This window comes from Onychostruthus taczanowskii, unplaced genomic scaffold (genome assembly GCF_017590055.1).
Source record: "Onychostruthus taczanowskii isolate IOZ18803 unplaced genomic scaffold, ASM1759005v1 scaffold40, whole genome shotgun sequence".
Taxonomy (NCBI): domain Eukaryota; kingdom Metazoa; phylum Chordata; class Aves; order Passeriformes; family Passeridae; genus Onychostruthus; species Onychostruthus taczanowskii.
In genome coordinates this window covers 4764697-4780177 of record NW_024501460.1, presented here as the reverse complement: position 1 = coordinate 4780177, position 15481 = coordinate 4764697, and positions in this window count along the sequence as shown.

Below are 15481 nucleotides of genomic sequence, written 5' to 3'. Positions count from 1 at the left end.
CATAACTCTTCAGTCTTTGTCATTTGCATATACTAATCCAACTTTCCACTTCCAGTGTGGGCAGCTCTCCTCTTCAAATTTTCCTCTGATTAGCATCACCTCAAGGCTAACCATGAACCAACCCCCTTTATTCTTTCTGTAAAGAAACTTCTGGAAGGACAAAATCCACACCTCTTTTTACCCTGAGAATCCCCTGAAGGAATACAGTCCACAACAAGGGAATACACTGCTGCTAGAGAGTAGCTGCCCTCATTCTGGTGAAATGTGGCTTGAGAGACAGTGGGAACACTCATTCCAGCTGAATGTTCAGGAGAAGATTTCTATGTGAGCACATCCACCTTTCATTCTGGAGGCAGGCTGGGAGGTCACATAAGGGTGAGTTATTGCAGTTCAAGTGACAAGCGACTCCATCTTGGTGGAGAACCAGCACAGGATGACTGAGCCCGTCCAACATTTCTCTGCCACTCTTGAGACATGGGAGTCCCACAGTCCCTACATCACTCCTAAACACACTGTCTTGCATACCTACCACCAGTTGTGATGCTTGTTAGGAGCTCCTGGGAACTGATGCAATCCAGAAATCCAGCAACAAATTATCTGAGAAAAAATGCAATCTTGTTTTCTTCCAAGATAGAGAAAAAGTTGCTTCAGTAAAAAGTTTTAGCAGGTGCAGACTCAGCATGAGACTGCACTCCAAGAGCAGGAGTAGGGAGAACAAGGAGGAAGAGAACCTCTCCCACTCAATAGATACATGTTTGTAAGACTCGGACAAAACATGGAACTTCACCTTTGGCATCACACAGCTCTTTCCTCGCGTCACTACGAAGGCATCCAAGCAGAGTGGTGATGAAGGAAGGGTAAAAAATTCTTTGGAGTACTCTGACACAAAAAGAGAAATGTGTATGAATAGAGTTGTCCAAACATTTTTGTGGAAGAAAATGGCAGGGTGAGTATTTCAGTAAAGAAGATATTTTAATCCTTTTTTTTTTTCTGTCTGTTTAAAAATATCTGTTTACCATTAATCACAAACAAACATTTGGCACAATGAGTTGCCTTGTTAATGATTCAGTGCCTTGATTCTTCCAGTGATAGGAAGTACTGAAATTCAGTGTTTACAGTCTGGATAACATGCTGTCGAACACCAGCTAGGAAAACTCCTAACCTTTCTAGGGAGGAATAAATAAGAGAAAGAGAAGGGGAGGGGGAAAACAAAGAGAAATAAATAGATCCTTATACAGCACAAAAAACAGATCACAAACCTCATTATTTTTTAGTTCTTTGCAGGTTCTTTTTCAAATAAAAGACGTGACTTTTAAAAAGCGTGAAACAGTACAGCTTTGCACTTCTCCTAAAGACTTCTAAAAGACATTAAATTCCATGTGGCCCACAGCCTTTTCCTATGGGGAAGACATGAAACGGCTGTTGTGTCAGTGAACACTGCTCTCACAGCCAAAAATCTCCCCCTGTAACCAGGCACAGGTTTGCCCAGGAGCTGCACCCCAGGCCTCCTTTTATCAGCGCCATTGGTGAGGCAATGACAACAAACAGCTGCTGCCACCACACCAGTGAAGTCCTCCACCTTCCCATCTGGAAAACAGGCCTATGAGGGTAGAAATTGCATCATCCAACAGTATATGGCTCCCCATCTCAGGAAAAAGATCATCATAGTAGTAGGTCAGAAAAAGAGATGGGTAGCCAAAAGTTTCTTTCTGCATACCTACTACACCATTGTATGATTTCCTCCTCTCATGGACCAAAGACTAGCTATACAGCAGCACTCAAAGTGCCCACGGTGGCCTGCAGGTATTTATTATTTACTGCAGTCTCAGGAGGTCCACACTAAAAGCAGCCTGGGGAAGCAGGCTATGTTTTATCCACCACATGACCCACTTTCCAGCAGTTCTGTCAAGCACTTCTGTCACCAGCGACAGGGCTGACTAATGTTCAGTGAAGTAGGTGATGAGTTACGTGGAACTGGCTTCCAGAGGAAATTAATTTCCACAGAGAGGCTCTGGCTACTTGAACTTTGTTTCAAAAAGGCTGTGCTTTATTGCAGTCTAAGTTAATGAAGAAAGGTAGCTGTCAGGCTGCTGCACTGTCAGTGTTATCTCCCAGCCACCTTTCTTGCAGCAGCAGAAGCAGTGGAGTTTGAGCATCCACTGAAATGAGCTTTCATTTGCACTCATTTTAATGTTTATCTTCCTACTGCCACATCTACTGCACTACTATTACCATGGGAAATAATCAAACCTACTTTTAATACAATGCTGTGCATATGGCGTCTCTGCCAAGACCATTCTCGAGCAGAGGAACAGATTGCAAAAAGTACCACATGCTCAGCCTTCTGCCTGGGAACTTAGGTAGGAGATAACATCTATATAGTGCTCAGCACTTCTTAGGAGCACCCAATCTCAAAAAAAATCTTCTTTTTTCCTGCATTTATTCTGCCAGACTTACTACAGTGAATCTCCCTCCAGGGTTTCCATGTCTCTCTGTTCCATGATTAATCTAGTCCTTGCATGCTGGAAAATTTTGGAGGCCCTCAGTTGAAACCTTAGTCCAGAGAGCAGGATAAAGATAGTATTAAGTGTATCACTCTGAAGGTTGTGTTCTCCATATAATATCAATACCACAAAATGTATCATAAAATTTAGGATAAATTACTTTGTGCACACCTGTGTACCTCAAGCCCTGCATTCACACCCAGGTAGGTTACTGCTTCTAATAACAATTACCTCAAACATCTCAGTTACAACCTCTATTGGCTCTCAACATGTTCAAAAGTATGACTTTCTATATTACAGTCATGTGGAATAATGTCGGGAAAATGCAAAAATAATCTTTTACTGTGCAGTGGCTGTTATTCCACACTGTTAATCTTGGCACAGAAAATCAGGCATACACAGCTCTGCTTGGGATCTTTTGCATGAACATTGCTGGGAAACACACTTTGGTGTGATCAGATCCTTCACTGTAGTTCTTCACCAAATGAGTTAAAACACAGCACATGAGTTAAAGTAGACTTTGCAGGATGGAATTTTCTTATGGTATTTTACGTTGTTATTTCAAAGGAAAAAATGATGAAAACTTGAAGGTGCTTTAGTTTACATCAGTTTACATTTAGTTTACATCTCTTTGAGGCCCCATGTGTTCACAAAGAATCAGGTAAAATCACATACAAACTGTAAAAATAATTTTAAAAAGCAATACTCAAAAATACCAGAAATTGAGACATGTTTAGGCATATGCCTAGTCACAGGCCAGAACTAAAGGACAAAAATCTCCCACCTACATTTTATCTGGTCTAGGAAATGTTGATACAAGACTAACATCTTCCCAGACTTTATCTATCTTTACCTGCCTCTTTCATACAGTATTTTACATGTTTGGCTAGATACCATGAAGATGCACTTGATTACCTGGAAAGCTTCTCAAAAATGCAATGGCAGGGGTTTCTGCAGTAAAACCCAAATGTGCAGCAGCTTTCCTTAACATTTCAAGATCTTCTTATCAGTATTAAACTCAGCCATGTCTGGTTCACTGAAGCACATACCCAGCCTTCTCACCAGTACTCCCTAGCTCTCAGCACTCAAAATTAATGACTCAGTTTGTCATCAGACTGCTGAAGAAATAAAGCAGTTTTTTTAAGAAATTATGAATTCTTCAGATTTTTTCTGTTGATGATTTTTGCTTCTCAAACTTTTCTATGTGATCACCAACACCATTATCCTACTTTTTAAAAACAGGCATGTGAAGGTCACATGAAGCAATATGATTCTAGAAGTCCATGCTTTATTATCTAAATAAATTTTGATAAGAAATAATCTAGAGCAAATAGTCTGGACTAGGCAAAGGCAGTCCTTGTTTATTGGAGAGACAAGAGGTAGCAGTGGGATGAGATTTCTGCCCTCATGAGTAGGGAAACCAGCAGGTAAGAGCAGAACTGTGACTTCACGTGAGCAACCCATGGAGGTGCAGGGGATGAGCTGCACCTTTTGCAGCAGTGGCATGAGGTAAATAAACAATACACATGACCCCTAAATTTCAACTGCAATGAAACTAAAAGCAAGAGCCAGAAGCCACCAAGTGAGGGACAAAATTTTATCTTCTTTGAGTCTTAAGTGGAAATGTACACACACACCTAAGCCTTGGTGTCTCACAAAACACAGCAGATGCACATGTAGTAAAGCTCTACTACAAAAAACTAAATTCAGACCTGGGGTAGTAAACCTCAGGGTAGTATTCTTCCAAGAATAAATTTATGACAAGCCATTTATTCCTGCTCTAAACTATTTTGGCTGCTAGAAAGCCAAAGGGCAGGGGAGAGCAGAACTTGTTTTATAAAACAAAGAGAAGTTTTCCTTTTTCTTTGCAGTTCCAACTAGGAACATTTGACCAGTGTCACTCAAAATGGCTGTATTTACTTCCAAGAAAAAGATCAAGTTACATTTTCACTGACAGCATAAATGATCTCATAAAAATATGTGAATGAAAAAACAAATTAAAAACCTGAAAAGACACAGAGGACTAGATTAAAAATGTAGATGTCGCTTCAGCCTTCAAAGTTTTTGCTTTCTTTCTCTGGGTGCATCTCAATTTTCTCAGCATTTCACTGCTATTGCCATGAAGGTCAGATTTGTATGTGGGAGAATGGTGTCATGGCAAAAATTATTCCTAAGAATTTTACATAGGATGGGACAAGAGGTGCTATTCTCCAGGTATAATGGGCTGTAGTCCTGCTGCCTGCCTTGTTCATCTACAGAACAGTGGTGGCAAGACAGCTCCAAAAAAACGGCGTGATTCCAGCTGGACACTGTAACTAGGCAGGATGCTTCAACAAAACAGTAGTCCAGTGCAGAGGAGGGAATGAAAACTGTACTCTTACCCAGGGTAGATCACGTGGCCTTTTGTGTCAGAAGGAGGTGGAAGCCCACTGCGTGCAGGCATGTGCACAGCCATCAGAAATGAACATAAGTCCTAAAAATTAATCCCCTGTCATAATGAAACAAAGCAGAAGGTCTTGTGTGTGTCTCTGTACTTATTTCCATAATCTTAACCACATTCCTGTCCTGTGCATCACCTCTGGTCTGCACAGTGGGGGCAGGTCCCACAAATAAAATCCCTGATATTTTGCAGCTCCTTTTAAAAGTCTGCATCCATGCAGGGATTGTGACAGCTGCTGGACTGACAGCCCTGAAGCAGCACGCTGCTGCAGGTTGGAGCAGCTGTGGCACAGTGGGCAGTGCTGTGTGTCCCCTCCACGTCAGCCTGATGCAAAGGGACCACAGCAGGAGGGAGTCAGATTTAGAGCCTGTGCTTTAGCTTCTTCACTGAAAGATGCCAAACTTATAGTCATCAATTCATTTTATTCAGGGTCTCTCACCTGGGGAGGGGCAGGAGTCATCACCTCATGTCACCAGCTGGTGAGCAGGCACAGCAAATTTGTACCAACAGTCAAGAAGTGCAAAGGCAGATTCTGCTCTCCGCTGCATGAATAGAGGACAGCTCTGATCTGCAAAGCAGCCTCTGCCTGTCCCTCCAATTCAAGCAGTTCAGAGCCTTTTTCCAAGGAGAAAAATGTTTCATTTGCATTTCCTTTTCCCACGTTGGGTACTGGGAACAAATTGCTGACGGCAATCACACAGACTGTACATCGCACAGCATTTCTGAAATCTCCTTTTGTGTGTTTCACAATAAAAATTCTATGAAAATTCACAGTGGCACAGGTCATCCTCCAAGTCACAGTATTTACTAAGTGAAGAAAAACAGGCAAGGCCTATGGTTGTGTCATCTGACTTCATGTTGGAATCTTCCTCGGCACTGTAATTGCTAACACTTGAGTTCTTTTACAAAGTATTGAAACTGCAGCTGAAATTAAACACATCTGCTAGCAAAGATACAAGCCATTTTTGAAAGCTCAGGATGTATTACACATCTAGAATATATCACCACTGTACCCTGCCCTTCTTTGAGTGGCTGGTAAAGGAAAGGGTCAGACTTCCAGATGCAGCCATATACTGAAATCTTCATTTATCATGTACCAACCTCCTATTGCTTGATCTGCCTCCCTCAGCCAGGATGTCAAACACCTCTGTGTTTGAAAGCCTGGATCCATCCTCAAACCCCTCTGCACCCAAGGGCGTGGAGGACCCCAGCCTTGCCACAGGACTCACCCCAGGTTCTGCTTGCCCCTCTGAAAGCAGACAGCAGCCACACTTTGCTCTCCATCACAGAAGACAGCTCCTGTGCTGGGCAGAAGAGCTACGTTTCAATGATTTGAATTCCCTGCAAGGCCAGAAGTAGATTCTTGCCCACCTGGGGACTGGATAGCATTACCAATAGGCACAGATTGGTTTGCTTGCGGGTTTTTTTTATAAATGCACAGGTTTGAATCTTGCCATCTTTTCATTTGCTTCCAACACAAAAATTATCCCATTACTTTGAAAGCTAATGAAGAAACAATGGAAGAGTGCAAATATCATACAACACCTAACATCACCTGTGAGCAGCCACTTGGAAAGGAAAATGAGGAAAAGAGATGTTCTGGGCCTGGGAATCTGTGTCCAAGCAAGCTGTTTCCCAAAGGGCCCTTTGCATGCAAGTTTGAAAGGACAGGGCTGAAAATCAGCATAGGCACAGGAATCTTTTTGTCAGAATAGTCCTTCAGTTGTGAAGGACAAAGGATACACTTCTATGACTTAATTTTCCTGAATACCATTTCACAGGAGGCCAAGCACCCTGCATTTTTAAAGAGATTTCATAGACTGTTGAGCTTAATATAATCTCCCACAAACATTTATAGGGAGAGTTTTATTTAATACAGTCTGTGATCTGTATAAACATTACCATGGTTTTAGGCTAACCAAACTCTGAGCTGATCTGGAAGTCGTGTGGGAGCTTTATTTGGTATACTAAAGTAGCACAGTTCAAAGTATGATTTTATTTGCAGTAGACTGCTGGGAATTAGTGATTAGTCATATGAGGATTTTAACAGTTGTGTAGTTATGAGAGGTGGAATCAATGGCTTTTGTCTTGTAAAATGTCACCAAACTGTCTTGCTATTTCAAATTACAAAACTAAGTAGTTAAATACTTAAATCCCCAAAGAAAGACTTGAAATTTTGGGATGGGGATGGCAGGATAAAAGCACAGAAGGAGAAAAATCAAAAAGAATCTGCAAACAAAATTCCACACTATTCACTGTTCTTACAAGTAACTAGAAAAAATGGCACGACAGCTTCCAAATGTAATTTGCTCTCATGACCCTGTGTCAGGTTCGTTCAGTTTACAAGTCTATTTCCTATTATTAATTGTCAGCCTTGAAAACTCCACTTGGGATCCACAAATCAAGTTGAATCTCTTCATGCCTCCTAAATCACCAGTAATGAAGATTCTGCCCTTTGTAGTTTACCTGTCAGTGCTTTGGAGATCCAGACTCAAATCCATCTTACTCCTGCAGTGCTGGATCTGGATCTTTTCTAAGGAAGCACTTTTGTTTCAATGTGGATGAGACTAAGACAGACATTTCCCAGATTGCTTCACTTTTTTCCCCCTCTACTCTCTGCAAGCAACCTCTATGGGTTTTATGTATGTTTCTGGGATGCTCAGAATATTTGCAAAAGATAGGTCTTTAAATATTGGAAAAGATAAGCCAAGTGAAGAGTGAGGTAGGATTACCTGCTATGTTTCCCTGATGTATTTCTTAATTATTGCAGTAGAAGAACAGGCAGAGGAGGAAAATAAAAAAGGATGGATACAACTTGACCACTGTAGCAGAATTTCAGTACATCCTGCATTCATTAGGTTTTATTTCATGGACACAAGGAACACAGGTTTTTGAGACATCAAACTTCTAGGCATTTTGCCACCAGTACCAACAAGGAGCACTTGTCCTATTTAGAAGTCCATCTTCTTCACTTTCTAGACTTGGTACTGATTTAATTTGCCTGATCATGCAGTTTATTTAAGCTTGCACTTTTAGGAAAGTGATAGTGCTTTAGATTAGAAAGTGTCACTTGGTAGATTCACATATGACAATTGCATGGTGAGTTGAAAAAGAGGCAACCAAGGGCTGTGTGTGGGAGTTTCTTATTTGTGCCTTGGAATTACTGCCTCTCTACCAGGTATAAAGGCAGAGACAGAACAAATCCTTCTAGCAAAAATACCACTATTTTTGACTTATCTCAAGATAACCTTATAACCAAGATCAGAGACCAATCATGATATCTTTGCCAACCCTAGAGCCAGCAAATTTAGACCTGTGTTATTCTGCTTGCAGTTCAGTTTCCAGCAGGTAATCCTGCTGACCTAGAATAAATCTCCAGATGGGCAGAGGAGTAATCTGAATGCAGAAACTTTGTATTTACTCCCCCAAACATCAAACCAATTCAAAAGTCCGTATAAGCTTAATTTTTTTTTTATCGTATCACTTTGGAGGATGGAAAAATGCCAATGGTCCATGACTTCATTCCATTCATTCATCAAATTCTTGGGATGGTGGAGCCAGGAGGAAAAAAATCACCATGCAGACACTGAACAAATGTGACAGAAGGCTACAACCTGTTAAAAAAAGTTAGCTATATAAGACTTCAGCAAATATTAAATGCAGTTTATCCTCTACTGACCCAAGAGTCTCCTTGCAAAACCACCTTCTCCTTAGTATGTTGCTTGAAAGTGAACTGTACACAGGATATTTAAATAGTTGCAGGACTGAGGTCTCATAGATACTCTTACCATCTTGGCTGTATCTCATTTTTTCCCAGCCCTTATTTCCAATTTACAGGGCTCTAAAATAGCCACTGTACTTGACTAAGTAGAGCAACACTTGTGTAACTTTAACTCAGGAATTCACAAAGCACTTGACTTAAAGAATGCAGGGGAAGTGTGTCAGGATAGAAACACCATGGCAGTTTTCATTTTCTCAGTCTCTTCAAACAGATAGAGTTATGATGATACTCTTCCTCTGTGATAAAATACACCTCAGCCAGAAGTGTTTTGGGTCTTTCTCCCTTGATCTTCAAAGCTTATCTTAGGAATTTACACTGTGTAGAATTTGCAGCCACTGATAGAGATATCTTAGTACCTAGAATATCCTTGTAGGTCGTCCAGTGATGCCACAACCATTCCTAGAAGCACAAAGTATAATAATCTGTTATTCTTGCTTTGAATAACCCAGCCTTACTTTCTTGATTTCCCTTAATCATTGATGAACAAGCATCAAAGTAACCCATGTCCTTATTTTAAATCTTTCTAAATATTTGGACTTGCCCATACAGTGTGGCAGTAAGTTCCATTGCTTATCAGTCATTGAGAGGAGACTTCTTCCTTGAAGACTTCCAAACTTATTCCTTCAGGGAATTGCACCACATATTCTACACTGTAGCAGCCCTCAGCAGTTCCTTACTTGCCCTCTCCATTCTGCTCACAGCAGACATCCATGGCAGCTCTCCACCACCTCCCCACAGGCTGGAGAATGTGACTTACTCTCATACTATATAATCCACAACATCTATCATCCTTGCCCTTTCCTGAGCATTTGCCAGTCCTACTGCATCCTATTTGAGATAGTGTGATCAGAACTGTGTAGATTTATGTAGGGACATAATAATGTTAGATCTCTATTCCTTCTCTATTCCTTTTCTATGTCTAGCCTTCTGTCATGAGGTCACGAGGGAACTGAAATGATAAGTTTTATAATACATACAGAAGCAGTATCTTCTATGCCCCAGCTGAAACAGCTTTTGGTTACAGGAGATCCAGGCTCAGATGAATGAGAGGATGTCACTAATAAAAGAAAAAAAAATTAAATTAAATTAGGTAGTCAGACTAGAATTTATTTTAAAAGATAAGAGAATGACATTTTTTTACAAGAGAAATTTATGCAAGCTTTCCTAACACAGTATTTTGGAGAGGTGAAAAAAAATTGTAATTTATTTTCAAGCCATGTTTTGTCACTGAGGAAACCATTCCAGAAATTTAGGATATGCCTGTGCTGCACAATGCTAATTTACCTAGCTGAGCTCTGTGCTAATGCAGCTACATTGCTTACTGTACTTACATCTAAATATTTTAGGGCTCTCTCTGAAATCTCTTCACCAAATTGCACTGTGCAATGGAGAAATACTTTTTCTAGCCTTCACCATTGCAAGGCACCTTGAAAAGCCAGGTGTCACACTACTGAGTCCTTTACACAAGTAGAATAGTTCTTGTGCTACCCTTGCAGACTTAGCATATTAAAAACACCTTGCAGAAAGACCACAGCCAAGACAACCCACATAGCCTAAGTGGGCCTAGATGAACCTGCTTACAAATTTCAACAGAGATGCTCTCAGGCACAAAGTTAAATCCATATGGGTCTTCTGCAGCAGTATGGCCCAAGACCAGTAACCCCACCCCCATTTCAAAGAAAATCAGCCCTTCAGCAGAGCCTGTAGAAGATGTTGTGCTATTGAGGTGACACTGCCACACACAAATGGATGTTTTACCTTGGATACAGCACCTGCCACACACTTAAATGCACCTTACTCTACACAGGCTCAAAACAGAACAGCTGGACTGTGTCTTGCCCAGCCAAAAATGCCCCTGGAACAGAGAGACTTACAGCTTTAACTCTGCTCCAGACTTGAAGCTCTTTCTGCCCATAACAACACGAAGTCGTGCAGAGGCTGGTACTCACTGAGGGCCAAGGTCTTTTTCAGAGAGGAGTCCCACAGCCTTGTTGCTGCTTTTACCTACAGCCTTAGCCACACACAAGCCCATAGGGGCAGCCCCACTGTCTTGTGTACAGAGGCCTGGTGTGCCCCTAAACCCACAGGGAACAAAAAATCCTCAGGATGACAAGCCCCCTCTGACAGCATGCAGCAACACTCAGCGGTGCTTGGAGGGGACAGACCTGAACATGTCCAAGTAGCTCTTCACTGAAACAGGCATCAAGGAATCTCAACGCCTGGACACCAGAGTAGCTATCACCAAGGGCTGCTCTGGGAGAAATGTAGTACTAAATTAGCAGCTACCCATGAAACATGCAACTGACATGATGGCTGATGTATTTTTGGCCTGATTTCTGTCTGCCAGCACCCTTTAGTGAATTTTCTCCTTAGCTAATTTTAACCAGATTTGAAAGAAGAGCTGGACTATCACTGATAATTATATTTTTATAAGTTTCAGGGATCTGACAGCTGGAGAGAGAGTTAAGACCAAAATTAGTGCTTTCTATCAAGGGAAAGAAGGCAAAATTCAGCCACTATATATTCTAGCAAGCCTGGGGCATACACATTTGGTGGCAGAGTAGCATTGCTGGCATTTGCTCTTGCCACAATTGGTAGTTTTGCAGTAGTGTATGGTTTAGGAGACAAACTCTTAAGTGTCCATGTTTCATTATATCTGATATTGTCATAACACTTTCTATGATTTTGTTGAGGTATTTGTAATAGTAGAGCATCAACTGCAATTAGGCTGATTTGTGAGGGAGCAGTCAAAAATATTAATTTTTACTGTAGGAAAAAATGCAATCACAACACCTCAGAAATTGCTCTTATTCCTCTTGAACAGCCTGTTGTTCAACTTTAATCTTGCAGTTACTAGAAAGATTGGAGTGTGAAATTTGTATTTATTAGAAAAGAAACTCAAAGCATGTCAGGCCAATCTTCTGTTATGTGTCAAATTAAGGGAAATTTTGTTTTGCCTCCAAATTAAAAAGAAAAACAATTCTTGGAGAATAAAAATGTCATTGTTCAAGGAAGAGTAATAAAGTATGGATGCCTTTCCTTCAGCTGGCTCTCTTTGTAAATGAGCAAGAGCACAGAGGTCAATAAAGTGTCATTACCCAAGTTTCATAAATCCCCAGTAGTTGGATTTTACCCCGTAGTTTAAGTTACAAGACCTTATAAGGGGTCAAGAAAGATTCATTTGGAGTATTTATAGGCAAAGACGCGGCCTCCAAAATTTTGCGGTTGTTACTTGCAGTGCCAACATGGAAAAAGCTTCTTGTCCTGGAAACTGCTGGTTCTGAAACACAGCTCCCTGCACATGAAACCATTAACAGAAGCCTACGGCCACTGGGTAGAATCAGAGGGTTTACCTACTCATTGTCAAGCATAGCTCTGCTAGCAGATCAGTTGCAAAAGACAACCTAATTTCATATTGATTTTTTGGTTAAAAATAGGGCCAGGACAGATACAAATTTCCAAACATCCCTGAAACTTGAAGCACAGCACAGAAAGGAAAAAAACAGAAAAGTTGATTGGAACAGGAGGTAAATATGACTACATATCCATTAAGTTGCATGAATCTTACAGGGAGCCACCCAAGGATTGCAAGTTGGTTCCTCACATAAGGATTCAGTCCCTATACCAAACAACATGCTGAGCTGTAAAGGATATATAGCAACACAGTTTGAAAGGGGAATACCAGAAAAAAAAAAAACAGAAAACAAAAAACAACAAAACAAACAAACAAACAAACAAACAAAAAAAACCCCACAGAATATCTAGTGTGCACTACAAAATTAAAAGACTGCTGAAAAGCACTTTCTGCTTTGTGGAAACAAGTCTCAACTTATCTGAATTGTCCTGTGACTAAAGTGTGAAGGAAATGTGTCTATTTGGGTACAACATCCTGAAAAAAATCTGGAAGTGTATATTCAATTAACTATGAGTAAAATTTGGGCTTCTGCTTACCCTAACCTCCTAAAGTCTTAAGCTTCTGTTACTTGCACAGTTCAGATGATTTTTACTCCTTCACTCCCTTGGAGTGAAGTAAGCTCAGCATGTCAGGCCCCGTCTTACATGTTTCTTTCTGTACTGATCCCAAAATACAAGCTATATCTTGCCATTCTTCTTTAGCAGGACAAAGAGAGTGGCCTCTGTGGCAGTGTACAAATGTGAGAAAGCCACACACACTGAGCTCTGAGCCAGACCAGAGGGGAACAAGTGACCACAGGAAAGCTGTTAATTAAGCACTGCTTCTACCATGAATAGGCTGATGGAGGGCATCATTATCAAAAGGAAACATGCATCTCTTCAAACAAGCTGTTTCTTGTCCTTGCTTAGTTAACAAAGGAGCCATTTGAGTATGTCAGGTTAAGATTACTATACACACTGCCATGGGAAGTCCTTGAAAGCAACGTATGAACCTAACAACAGGCAGCATGTGATAGCCTTCAGAGCACAGTTTTTACTGCTCCCATGCCTTTGTGACTTGCTCTTGGTGACTTTGGATATTCTGAGCAGGGACACAGGAAGTCTATTAAGAAGGAATTATTAAATATTGATTTTTTTTTTCCTGGCATTGGGTATCAAGATAAATGCCAGAAATTCATCTGTCCTGATGAAACTGACCCAGGAAACGTGCTTCATCAAGTTCAAGTCCATGGAAAGGAAACAGGGGCAATGATGCAAGAAACTTTTCCATCTTACCCTCATAGATCACTCATGAGAGTGATCATTTGTTTTCACCCATGAAAGTGGCCTGAATATTGAGACCACAACATCTGGCAGAAGGGACTTTGCAAGTGCTCAGGGATTTTGCTGATCCTACACCCTGCACTTGTCAGTCTTCCCACAGAGTTCTGACCATAATCTCTCAACCAGGAATTCCTCGGTCAGACCCAGTAACCTGTGCCATCTTTCCTCTCAGCTGGCATACACTGCCATTTACCCAGGTTGCAGCTGCTTCTGCAAAGAAGACTCAAAAGTAAAATATTTCCATCAGATCTCAGTCAGAAGTCCTGAACTGTCTTCACTAACAGCTAATAAAGGTGTACCCTTCAGCAGTTGCTTTCCTCATTCACACCAAATTAACAAAAATGCCCGTGTTTCTTCCAGAGTTCAGCACTGGATTTTAAGGCCGGTGTGACTTTGCCCAGAACTGGATGAGCTCCAGGGCTGGAGACAAGGAGGGTGCCAGCACTAGTGATGGCATTGGAGCTCAGCTGCAACTCGAACTAGGATACAGTCCTGCTGGCACCTCCAGTGCTACCAGATCCACTTTACTGAGGGAAGGCTGGAGGACATCTTAATGAGTTATTCAGGCCGTAGTCAGGTTGTTCTCTGCTGACAATGTAACACACTCCTTTGAGCTAGGGCTTCAGCTTACCGGTGTTTTTCCAGAAAATTTGGAAGAACTGATCTCTTTGTAAGAGTAGCCCAAGGGGGTTGTGAAGTTTTTCTCCTTGAGGATTTAAGGACCTGACTGATGTTGCCCTGATTTTCTAATATTTTCTAAGCCTTCTGATGTTTACATTCTTGTAAGAAACTTTCTCACACACTTTCTGTAAATAAATTAATGTTTTGCATTCTTTTATGGAGGAAGAGAAATTTGATGGACTGTTGATTTGTCCAGTGTCATTGAAGAGGTGGCACTGTCACCCTCCAATCCACTGTCACTTTTGGAAATCTATCAATGTTGGAGTCAAAAAATAAACTGCCCCTTTTTACCTTGAGAACAGCTGCGTGTTTGCATCGTGTTTTTTCATGTCTTATAGTGACATGACTGAGAAAAATCCCTAGTAACCTGGTCTAACCTCACTGCCTATGCTACTTTCAGCAAGAGGCGGGACTACAGATTTCCGAAGTTCAATTCCATCCGGAACTGTCCTATAATGCTGAAAAAACACAGAAAACCTGTGGATAAATAGTCTTCTGCAATTTTTTTTCTCACACAGAGTAAGAGATGTCATTTTTTTTTCAAAACTTAACTTATAGAAAAAATGCCTTGTGTCTTACTCAGAGTTGTTGGTATGGACTAAATAACATTTGGCTGATCCAAAACATTGATCCTCATTTCAACCTCTTGAAACTTAAGCCAATTTCTCTGTTTCATTTTGAATGTTGGTACAGTGCTTATTTGCAGTCTGTTTAGGCCTGGTGGCGTGAAACTTTAGTGGGGAAAAAGAGTAGAGAGCTCATCAATTACATCACTTGGTGAAAAGAGACGAGCCCTCTCTGACAAATTCCCCTTAGCAACACTTGCCAAAGGGAGAAGCTTTCCATGGGAGTCTGTTGAGGAGCACAGGGAGATACCTGGAAAGCTCTTTAGCTGAAGTAAGCCTAATTTTTTGTGTGTTTTCATATACATTTCAGTTTCTTCATTAAAGCAGATGTTTTCACTTGGAGATGGGTCTAGAAGCCATTTTCACATACAGAAAGATAAAGGCAAAACTGAAGTTAATTGTGCCTGGAGTGAGAGGTGGAAGGCTGCAAAGCTGTGGAAAATTGATCATGGTATGGAGAGTCTTGAGGGAGTTTTGTTTCTGAAAGGGATAAAAAGAAACTTGCTTGGGAGTCTTTCTGGTGCCTCACAAAAGCAGTAAGGATTGTGTAAGACACTTGCTCAAACTCTTGCACAAATTCATGGAACCACAGAATAACAAGCACAAAGGAACCTCTGGAGGTAGTCTAGTCCCACTTCTAAATCTGAGATATCACAGTGCTTCTGAACAACTTCTTCCAGTGTTTGGCCATCTTACCTGTGAACATTTTCTT